The 11,496-nt window shown below is 45.9% G+C and overlaps 1 non-coding gene across 1 annotated transcript; it reads right to left on the bottom strand.

The window, feature by feature from the left end:
* Nucleotides 1-4,754: 4,754 nt before the first annotated feature.
* LOC119373629 (uncharacterized) lies at nt 4,755-10,102 on the bottom strand. Its single transcript, XR_007414368.1, has 3 exons — nt 10,001-10,102; nt 5,389-5,447; nt 4,755-4,846 (listed from the first exon to the last, which is right to left on the bottom strand). It is a non-coding gene; the product is annotated as an uncharacterized LOC119373629 (transcript).
* Between the last annotated feature and the right edge of the window lie 1,394 nt (nt 10,103-11,496).

Raw genomic sequence — 11,496 nt, forward strand, 5'->3', positions numbered from 1 at the left:
ACGGCAAAGGGCTGCGAGCCCGCCCGGCCCGACCCGACGTACGAAAACACAATCCCGGGCCCGGCCCGGCCGGCTTTTTGAAGGTTTGCTGCGAAAACAAAACGTCGTTTTCCGGTAATTTGGCATTTTATTGAGCATATCATTATATGATCAAACGACACACGACGAACAGTCTCTATTACACGTATTACAAACTGTCGTGCAAAAACAGCAAGCAGTCCAACGATTCCGGCTTCAACGAAGTGCGGCGCTTTCGCATTATGTAGCCCGCCGAAATGAAGTTACGTTCGCTGCTTGCACTCATCGCTGGAATTGCTAATATATTTTTTTGCCAGTCTGGCAAGCTTGGGATATCTCTGCTGCTTGTTTTTTCAGAAGATTAAAAACTTCAGATGGACAGGAGGGCGATTCCATAGAGAGATAATCGGAGAGCTCATGTTTTGTAACTGCTACATTCTCAGCACTGTTGCTCCACTCGCTGAACAATTGCATTGGAAAGGAAAAGCGGTAAAAGGCGGTCGCCGAAAAGGTGCTGTATGCGCGCTGGAAAACAATTCCCGCTCATTCTCTATATTTCGGGCTTGAGTCGGGCTTTGCGCCGGGCCCAAGCCCGGCCCGCTAAAACTCCAAGTAGCCCGAGCCCGGCCCGAGCCCGAGGTGAAAATACGTCGGCCCGCCCGAGCCCGGCCCGCGGGCCGGGTCGGGCTCGGGCTTTCGGGCTACCAGGAGCCCGTGCACACCTCTACGTCCTTTCTGCTTTAGAGCGCGCTGCAAGTTTTGAGCTGCTTGCCGTTCTTGGCGTGATATTACAATTTGCTGCTATAGCATTCATTCCTTCGTCCTTGTGGAGAAAGAATGCACAATAAACGCTCAACTACCCCTGTGAAGACCTGTTTCACTTTCGTGTTATACCGATTCCTATGAAAGGGGGATCAGCCATGTTATTTTAGAATGTGAGATTAGTTCATCTGCCTCGAAGGAAAGCAACGTGAAGAATTATATGCGACATAAACATCCGGGACGTACAAGTGCGTAATTTCGCTTTGTTGCTGCTGCACATTACACTCAGTGTCTTCCTCAGTGTTTTGCCCTCGATTGCGGTGTCTAAATGCACGAGAATGAATCTGAAGCTAGCCGAATGTAGACTACCGGAAGGTTGACCTTTATCCTCCTCTCTTCAGGGAGTTGCCGTGGTGCGACGCCGTGACACTTCGCCCCACGGCGGGTCCACATAATGCTCGTAGCTTTCGGTCCTCCTAGGCCCCCACGTCGCAGCACCACCTACACAACTGCGGCCGGCCCATGTACTATAGACGATGAGCTGCACACGTAGACTCCGTAACGGCGTTGCGTACGCGAGAACGCAGCGTTAGAACCACGGTGTAAGAAAAAGAATGCATTATTTTTCTTACACCGTGCCGTGGAGGCAGCCTCGGCGTGCGCCGCACGTAACGTTTTTCGGTCGCGAAAAACGGGGAATGCGTTTTTACCTCTAGTTTCTAGCGAGCATGGTGCTTTAGGAAAAATGCAAGGACAAAACGAAAGAAGAACGTGCGTCTACCCCGCCGCGCTCAGTCTGTTTAGGCCCCTGCGTCGCAGCGCCCCTTTACTTTAGTGCCACGAAACTACGGCCAGCGCATGTACTAGAGCGAGCATTATCTGGACGCACTCTCCGTCGCGGCGGACGGAGAGGGTCAACACCTAAATTATGAGATGCGAAGCATCTTATGGCCGAGTTCAACTGGGTGGTGGTGGTGGTGGTGTGCGGCGTGACCACCCTTAGTGCGCATGCGCATCCTCCTCCACCCCCTATCCTCTGCTTCAATCCCCCCTCTCACGCGCCTCATTCTCTCCTGCGCAAGATAGCGCAAGGCCGCGATGAGCGTCAGCGCATGCACGTCCCCTCCCCCTCTCACTCCTCTCCTACATTCCCCCCCCCCCCCACTCGCGCGCCTGTTGACCACGTTCCTCGCTCGCCCTGTGAGATTTTACGGCCAGGCTAGAGGGAAGACACGACGCGCGTAGCATTTCCGCTTCGTGTTCCACGACGCGAGGCCGGTAGCATGCCCAACGAACGCCAACGAACGCGATCGTGCAATTGCTCCAGCTTCGCATCGACTCATGGTCCCCTTTATTTCTTACGTTGTGTTTCGCACTCATTCCTTGGTGGCTTGAAGAAACCGCCGCCGCCGCAGCAGCGCTCTTGTGGCATATTTAAAGCCCGCCCATGCAGCAGCGTCGCAGTGACGCATCTCGTTGATAGCGCGCATAGCACCCTGAATGGAGACACGCCATCTCAAAACACCGCGTTAGTGAGCCAGAGTAGAGTGTACTAGAAGCGTCAGAGTGACAACCAAGTTTATGAGGGATATAAGACGCCATCCCACGGATCTGAACACAACTGAACAAAAAATTAGCTCCACTGACTTCTAGTGTGCCTCGATGTGTGCGCCCTCATTAAAGAGCCGAGAAAACGCTCATCAAGGCACCCTACTGACTTCCATCGTGAGGCACCACCTAAAGTGTACGCTCCCCCATGAACGCAAAGCAGGCGTGAACGCTAGGCAACGGACGAGAGTAACAATATGCGATAGGAGAGAGGGTGAACTCTTGAATCGGGCTCATCTGACTGGCATTGAAAAAAAATGGAGGGGGCGCTGACTGATTGAGCGGCCGCGTTAGAATACAGCAACGCTGCTCATAGCAACGCGGCTTATATACATCATATAACGCTGGCGGTACGCAGAGCTCGGAGGTGCTCTAGCGTGTGCAGTATGCCCTGCGAGATTGTCCGAAGGTCCCGCTTTAAAGCAATGCTCCTACGTTTTGCTTCACTTTGAAAACTGCCCTTGAGACGCGCTCTAAAGTGTGCTCCATACGCACTCGCGATGTGGAACGCCGGTTAAACATAGAGTTACAGTATACGGCTCCCTACCTAAAGGTAGCATATACAGTAACTCTAGGTAAACAATGCGTCGAACGCCACCGCGCGGCCGGAGACGCGGAGGGGTCACTACACGCGCCGCAGTTCTCAAGAAAAAAAATTATCTAAGAGCGTCGGGTTGTAGCGCGCTACTTAAACACGAAGAAGTAACAACTGTTGCAGGTGTTAGTTCGCGCTCGTCCTGTCTATACCTGTGTGTTCTTTTAGAGCGTCCATCTTTGTATTTGAGGAGTGCGCTACAAATGTCGAGCTGTGACCGTTGTCAGTTCGCAGTCGTCCTGTGTGTGTTCTTTCGCCAGTCCTTTTGGTGAACCCTTTTCGTGAGAACGGCAAGTATCGAGCTGCTTGCCGTTCTTCGTGTGACATTCTAATTTGTTGCTATGGCATTCATTGATTCGCTCTTGCTGCGAAACTGTCAATTTTTTTGCAATTCTAACTTTTATTCATGAAACAGGATTTTTGGAATAATGCTTTTTAAAATGTGAAGATAAACTAATTTAGAGTTGAGTTTTCTTTTTGACCATTAGGCTGCGTTAGTCGCTATGCTATGCTATGCCACTATGGCTATGCTATGTCGCTATATTAGTATTAACACAGTTGTGGGTGTTAAGAAATACACAAAACAATACTTGCTTTCTACGTGTGTTGAAACATAATATTAGACACTTTTAGTTGGGCGTACGTATCGAGCCCACGTACGCAGCACTGCCACGGGAGAGAACTGCGCATGTGCAGTACGTAACGCATCGATTCCAGAGATGCGCGCGTACGCCCGATAAAAAACGCGGCGTGCGTAAACGTGACCAGGCGAAGCGTCTGCGGCGTGACGCTCTCGCGATATCTCGATTGATATAAGAACCAGATAGCAAAACGGCAGCGATGGCGTCGAACGCAGAGAGCAAAAAAGCCGGCCCAAATCAAGTTTATTTTACTTTGAGCGATGATATTGCGCTGCTAGCGGAAATACAAACTAGCGATCCGTTTAGGCACCCGGAGCAGTGGGAAGAGATAGCTTGGCGCCTCAGGGAAGCCCTGAAAAAACCTTTTACAGCGCGCTGTGTGCGCGAGCGCCTGAACCTGTTGCTGGCACGGTACTCGGAGAATGATCAGCGAAACCAAAAAAAGTAAGTCTGGATGGTTGTTTCCGAGCACGGTACAAAATAGGGTGCGTTAGTCGTTGTGCAACCTTGCTATTAATTGATGTTCGTAGGTCCGGTACAGTAGCAATGGTCAACACAGTCTGTCCAAACGCACGCAACGTGACCAAACACACGGTAAAAGCGCACGCACATGCAAAACCTCGCGTAACTGAACAAACCGACGTAGACCATGGATCCAAAAAACGATTCGCCTTGGCTTGGATGCTAGTGGCCATTATGACGGACGCTACTACGCGAGGGCGCTAAAAAGCACCCAAAAGCTGTTTTATTTCTAATAACGTACGTCCAGTTGAACCAAACGTATCTCGGTACGGCAACACGGGGAACTAAAAGTGTCGTTGAGCGCTTCGCATGCAGCGTACGCAACGTATCGTGCCGCATACGTGGGCTCGTTACGTACGCCCAACTAAAAGTGTCTATTTAAGAGTGACACGGCAGTGAAAGGTTTATTGAACGAATTAGTTTAAGGAAATTAACCTAATAATAGCACATGAAAATGTTATGAACTCTGCGTTGTGCAACAAGCAGCATACGGTTGATTTCATCTACTTAGAGCTTTCTTATTTTTTGAACGTAGTGATAGACAGGGTGCTACACTCCTGTATTTCTCTGTTTAAGAATGCCTGAAGCTTTAAGAATATGATTAGTGCTTACGTCTCGCTCGTCGGGCGGACATGACGAGGACGACAAGAGAAATGAGCAAGAGAAACTGAAAGAAAGAATTCTTGAGGCCCATCGCTGACTGGAAGAAACAAAAAAGAGTATTTATTTTCTGGTCAAACAACCACTATAATCCATATCAAACATCCACTACCCACGATAAGCTTCCGCCCGTGAAGATTGTGGCAACGTAGACATTTGCCTATTAGAGATGCCTTTATTTAATCTGATCTCCTTAGGTATTTATGCAACTCTACTAGCGACGCTGTCATTACATGCACAGAGTGTGTATGCTCGCGAAATTGCGAACGTTTCTTTCTGGACAATAACTTTTCGCTTACAGCACCGGCGAATATGAAACATGAAACAGTTACTAGGTTTGCATGCAAATTGCACAAAACTGATTTAAATATGAGTAGAAACAATGAAGACGTCAATAACAAATGAATAATGAAAAGCAAGGCATGTTTTGTTAACAACGGTGCCGCTGACTTTCAAAAGTAGTTGTTAGGGTTTAGCGTCCCAAAACCACGACATAATTCTGAGGGACGTAGTAATGGGGCACTCCGGGAATTTTGACCACCTGGGATTCTTTAACGTGCACCTAAATGTAAGCACACGGACCTTTAACATTTTGCCTCCATCTAAGTGCGGCCGACGCAGCGGGGATTCGATCCCGCAACCTTCGGGTCAGCTGTCTGAAACCGTAACCACAAAAATGGTGTGGCAGGTTGCCGCAAGCTTTCAGATTTACTTACCTTGTATATTATATGAATGAGCTAGACGAAAAAAAATGTGGAGCCATAGTTCGTAAGAAAAATGCTCAAAATGATATTTTACAATAAAGCTTTACAATATAGGAGGTAACGTATCTGCGTATAAACAGTTCCTGGGAATTGCCATTCGGTGTAATGACGGTTTTTCTAGTATTGGCTTTGAATTACCGCTTCTACCGGAAATTTGACCTTATTCGCAAAAAAAAAAAACCAGAAATCCTGCGCCAACTTTAAGAAAGAACTTTACACTGCATCTTCTAAAACAACCCTTATCAATTATTAGCTCTCCACAGCATCATATGCTAATTATCTGCGCACTGCTCTCTGAAAGTAATACTTAGTTTTAAATGCACATTGGTACGTAGCTAGGTGTAAGATGCAGTGTGTACTGAAGTAATGAATGTTGTTCTGTTGACAGACCAAAGATTCTGAGGTCATTGAATTTGGTGGAGAATGTAATGCGGCGTCGCGATTACAAGTGATCGCTGAAATTGTGTACTGTATCACGCATAAGAAAAATAATTTCCTGTAACTTCCAAGGCTCGTGCCAAAGCGTTTCAAACTTTCTATAGTTAAAGCTCAGAGAAGCACATTGTTTGTGCACAAGTTGAAATTATTTCCTTTGCCAAGGATTACGAAACTGTGGAAAGTACATATGCTAAAGAAATTGATAACTTCACAAAGAAAAATAAGCTCTTGGTCTCAAGAAAATAGCGGAACAAAGAAGTGTGCATCAGTTGTTCCCTTTTAAAACTGCAGCGTTATTGCAACAAAGTTCGTGACACATTCAACGCTCCGTCTAGAAATGAGAGAGTGCTTCCCGCTCTTTCGTTAAAAAAAAAAGCCCTGAAAGGTAAGTTTGGTAAAGCATGTAATAATGCAGGTATTGCTCTGAGCTGCTTTTTGAATCTGCTGCCGCGTGGATTTTTCGAAGTTCGTGTAGTGCCCTTTCGCTTAGGATGTTATCGTAAGAACTCAGTGCTGCCACGTACTGGTCGCCCACTAGGGTTGCATGATGGAGCAAATGTCCTGCTGAAGCTGTTCAAATGCTCATAGTCAGCAGGTTTGTGTACGGTGCATAACATATATTCTACACAGATATTCCATGCGAAATTACGTTTTGAATTGTATAATTTATACAACTGCCTCCCTGCTGTACTTTAGGTTTGTAGGCTCGTCAAGTTGCCTTTAAGCAGCTTTTACCTACAACCCCTCCATCTGTATTTGTAAGATGGGAAATAAATTGAAAATTGAAATTGAAATAAGCACGATTTGCCGTCGGAACCCAATTTGGTGGCAATAACTTGCTGTCGCCTGCCTAAAGTCATCAATGCGCACACACGCGTGTGATGCTTTCGATTTGTGTCGAGGCTGGAGCGCGGTTTTAGAGATTTCAAAACAGTTTTTCGGCGACCTTTTGATGGTGAACTACAGCATTTAGACTTCTGGGCTAAGTTAACCTCTGATGTTTCATGCTTTAAAATACAGTATTAATACGAAGCATACCAAAGTAAACTACTCAGGCAGAATTTTGACCACCCTGGATTTAAAACGTGTGTCTAGATTTAAGTAAATACAGTGAAACCTCGCTGATACGAATCTCACGGGACCACAAAAACATTCGTATCATCCCATGAAGCATGGAAAATTAGCATGCGACAAAAGAAAGCTTTTGTCAGGAACAGCAACGTCAGGAACAACCCTGAATGATTGCCAGTTAAGTTTTTAGATGTCGGCAATTATACCGGCACTCGTAATTATACGGTCCGTACGCGTGTATTTAATTAATGAACCAGGTGCGTTGTGACCCGCGACAGCAGTAGCCCCTTCCAAATTTTAGTATGCTTTTTTGCAGGGCACCATATTACTGCAGCGAAAGTAACAAAGCAAGCCCTTTCACGCGATGGATCAAGGCCACAATATTACAGAAGCACGATGCTGTGTTGTGATTTTGTTATCGCGGAGGAGTTGGGAATGTTTTTTCGGAGATTTATGGCCGTGCCCACACAAGTGCGACCTCAACGGTTGCGCATGTTGACATTGTGAGGCCTGAAGCCATCGCCAAGACCGTCCTCGCCTTCTTTCGGTCCTCGTCCATCTTTCATAGGATGTCTCATGCACGAGGCAGGCACGTGTAAACAGAGTACAACGGTAGCAGCCCACGTCGACGAGTTAGAAAAGAAAAGTATGGCACTAGTGTCATCTGTAATCTAAACGCGGAGGCACACGGAGGCACATAAGAGCCCCAAAGATTCGCCCACACAATCTCGGAGGCCGCGACGCATATCTGAAGGTTTATTGTGACCGTAAGAAAAGTGTTTTCCTTTCACCGTGATTCTGAAGATTTGGCGGTGCGGCGCGCATGCTCACGCTTGCGTTCCCGCGCTCGCACGTGCTTGGCGCGTCTTCCGCGACAGTGCGGACAGCACCTCTTCGTACCTGGGCGGTAGCGTGCGTTCATATCAAACGCCACTGGGTGAAAATGGGTTCGCAACAACCGTACTCCAATACACAGCAGGCCAACGGGCCTTGGCCGGGACCAAGGAGAAATTCCTATCACCCCGAAATTCGTATGAGCTGTGATCGTATCACCGAGGCTTCACTGTATGAATTCTCGAATTTAACGCCACATAAATGCGCCAGCAGTAGCCAGCATTTCCTGGCGCTTCCTGGAGCTTCGTAGCGTAAATGCGTAACCCGTAAGTCACAACGGCGGTAATTTTGTGCGCCATGTTTGCGTTATAATGGAGTGAGTGAGCCCGTCCAGTTCCTCCTGCGTGGTAAGCCACAATCTGCATAGGCCACAAACATTGCAATGATTGCTTTCATTTCATGTTGTTTCCGCCTAACCTGCTTGGTGATACTTCTGGTCCAGATGTCAGTGTTTCTCTGACGTGTGGTCTGCGCGCAGGCTACGTTATGTTTCCAAGAGTTCAGAACCAGTTCGTAAATCGGTGTTCGACTCGAAATCCACACATAAGCTACATCGTCCCACCAGATGATGACAGGTGTACGTCAGTGACAGCGACCAATGAAAGCACGTGGCTGTCAGAGGGTCATGAGGGCGACTTATTCTTCAAACAGGACGGCCGGTGGCACAGCCCCAGGTGGCTGCGATATCTGCGGCACTCTGGAAACGGAGCTTTGTGCAACTGTATACATTGTTTAGAACAACAGAATAATCAGCTAGTTCGTAACGATTCATCATAAGAGAAAGTAACGTGTACTGGTGCGCGCACAAGAGAGTATCCGTTGCTTTGTCCTCTTTTCTTGAGTCCATGTAAGCACGCTTTACCATTCTTTCGCCATATACGAATAATTTTAGATATAGACATTTGTATTTGTCACGATTTTCCATGGATTTTGCCATGGACGAAGACAAGTTCTGTCGTCGCAGTAGCCGATGTATAACTTTTTGTTCAATACATGTCGGTCATTTCAGACGTTCAAGCTCCGCTAAACTACCACGAAATTCTATTCCATGCCAAACGCAAGAATAACATCCATACAATTTGATGCGAACGTATATGGCAATCATGACCGAGGAGCTCATCCCTTCGGGCTTACAGTTAATTCCTGCTGCCCTGGTTCGGCTGTTTTATTTCACATACCGCAGTGATCTATTTTCTCAAAACGCGTCTACAGCTAAATATTTTCTAACTTCATATGCATGACTAGAACTTTTTTTCAGTAACTGCTCCTCCAAATCTGTTATATATATTTTTAATACATCGACGGTGAAACAATACTAGCCATAGATGTTGGAAGAACATTCGTCTTGGTTATAAAATCTCGGAGTTTCTCCCATAGGACAAAGCGTCAAAAACAATAAAATATTATAATGACATGCATAGCAAGCTCTGTGCGTATCTAAGGACACGCAAGTTGATGTGGGTACCAACTTTCTTTCTCATTAAACCTGAGTATCTTCACACCTGAAGAGACTGACTTGATTAGCGTTTATTTTACGGCTTTACGTACTGAGCTTGGCAACTCCGCAGAGTTATGCGGAGTGGCAGTGTAGGCGCATGAGTGTTGCTGACCAAAAGGGAACACTCTCCTTTAAAAATGTATGTCTAACCATGCACATAATTGGCATGCGCTTTGAATGCTCAGCAAATCACATGGCGAACATACCAGCGCGCATGGAGAGACGGCGCTAGTCTGGAGCCCAGCCCTCATTCCATTGCCGTTGTTAGAGAGGTCTGCGATTGGTCGCTTCTTCGGCTTCTGTATTGGTTCTGTACTTTGACTAGTTCGTTGGTGTTACTGCAAAACGTCGTGATGTCAAGTTGCCACACTCACACTGGCACGCTGGGTCAGGTTACGTTATGACACATTATTGAACGATAACCTTACGCAAGTAGGGCGAACGTCGTTTTACTAAAGCCAACATTGACGGTTATGGTACAGCCGTAAGAGCACCTCAGATATCTGTTTAGTCGAGAATACAAGAAAACTTACTTGGGAAGGCGACCAAGATACGTTCACGATCCTAAGCGAGGAATGCTTGCTATAATTGCAAAAGCCGTCTTTGCCCTTTCAATTTGCACATTTAAGGCGGGGTACCTCGCACACTCTTTCAAGAACAATGTGCTTTTTTTTGCTATACAATGCTTCGCGCAGCTTTGATGTAGGTCGATTTCCCTGTTTTCATGAACACTTGGCTTATTTGTATATAAATCTAGCCATTGTACATATAGTGGGAACAGAAATACATTCTGCTTATCCTACACCTGTGTGCCCAAAGCGGAGGAGCACTTTTCGTTCGAGGACAGCTTATTAATAAATGCAAAGCTTAGTCACACGCTGTTGCAAAAATGCAGCGTTCTCTGTCGCGAGAAAGTACAAGGCTGCGACTGCAACCGTGTTGTCATTTATTGCGTCAGTGACAAGATAAGCTTCATAAAGTAGCCGTAAACTCAAAGCAGTAAGCACAAAAGCATATACCATGAAATAGAATAGAAATAATCATCCGAATCATTGAAATGAGGACGACCGGCACGCAAAGTAGTGTCTATGGTGCTCACTTCGCCTTCGCTGAGGTGATCTTCGGTACCCAAGGCCGAAACGAACACTTAGTTTAAAACTTGAGCACCGTTTAGATGTTATAGCCACAATTCTTTGGCCAAGTTAAAAGGGCACGAATAAATGATAAAATATCGACTTCTATAGTAAGCATGTACAATACCGCACTGAAGTGTTTAAGAAGATTATCGTCGAAATCACATATTTTTATTTTTTTTCCTAATTGTGACAGCTACTGTGAATTTCATTAAAAGAACTCTATATAACGACAGTCCTACATGCAGGTCATAACCGCAGAATAAAATATGAAGTAAAATTTAAAAGAAGCAAGAATGTTACAGCAAATACTTAACAATGCATCTCCTAACGCATCCGTGTACGTAATTAGATACGTGAACACTATTACGATAAACTTCCTGAAAGTGAATAAAAAAATGTTTCTCGACGTGAAAATACCATTTTCGCGTAGTCCAAGGAAAAGAGGGTATGCCAGTTTTGAGTGCACACTTTGCACATCTTAAGAGCTGCTCGCATATTTGAAAGTTTGCTAGACTATTTCCTTTAAATTTATCACCAAATTTAATATTGCCTGCAGCTGCACTGACTACTGTTTGAAAAACTGTTACGTACATTTATCCACCTGTATTGTCACATCACCATTGTGCGCACATCCAGTAAAATTACCGCTTTCGGCGTTTTCGGTTTGCCACATATAATATTTTGTATTTTCTTCAAACCCTATGCGGTGGCCTTTACACTCGATTCTACCTCACGTAGGATAAATATAAACGGCCTTTTTTTTTCTCATTCAAAACCGCCGTGCTAGTGTTCAAAGTATAATAAAAGTAACACAAAGTAGGCAACGTTCTTAAATATTGTTACTAAGACTGATATGCATGTGGCTTTCGGCTTGCTTAAAAACCGAGTA

The sequence above is a fragment of the Rhipicephalus sanguineus genome, chromosome 11 (assembly GCF_013339695.2).
Source record: "Rhipicephalus sanguineus isolate Rsan-2018 chromosome 11, BIME_Rsan_1.4, whole genome shotgun sequence".
NCBI lineage: Eukaryota > Metazoa > Arthropoda > Arachnida > Ixodida > Ixodidae > Rhipicephalus > Rhipicephalus sanguineus.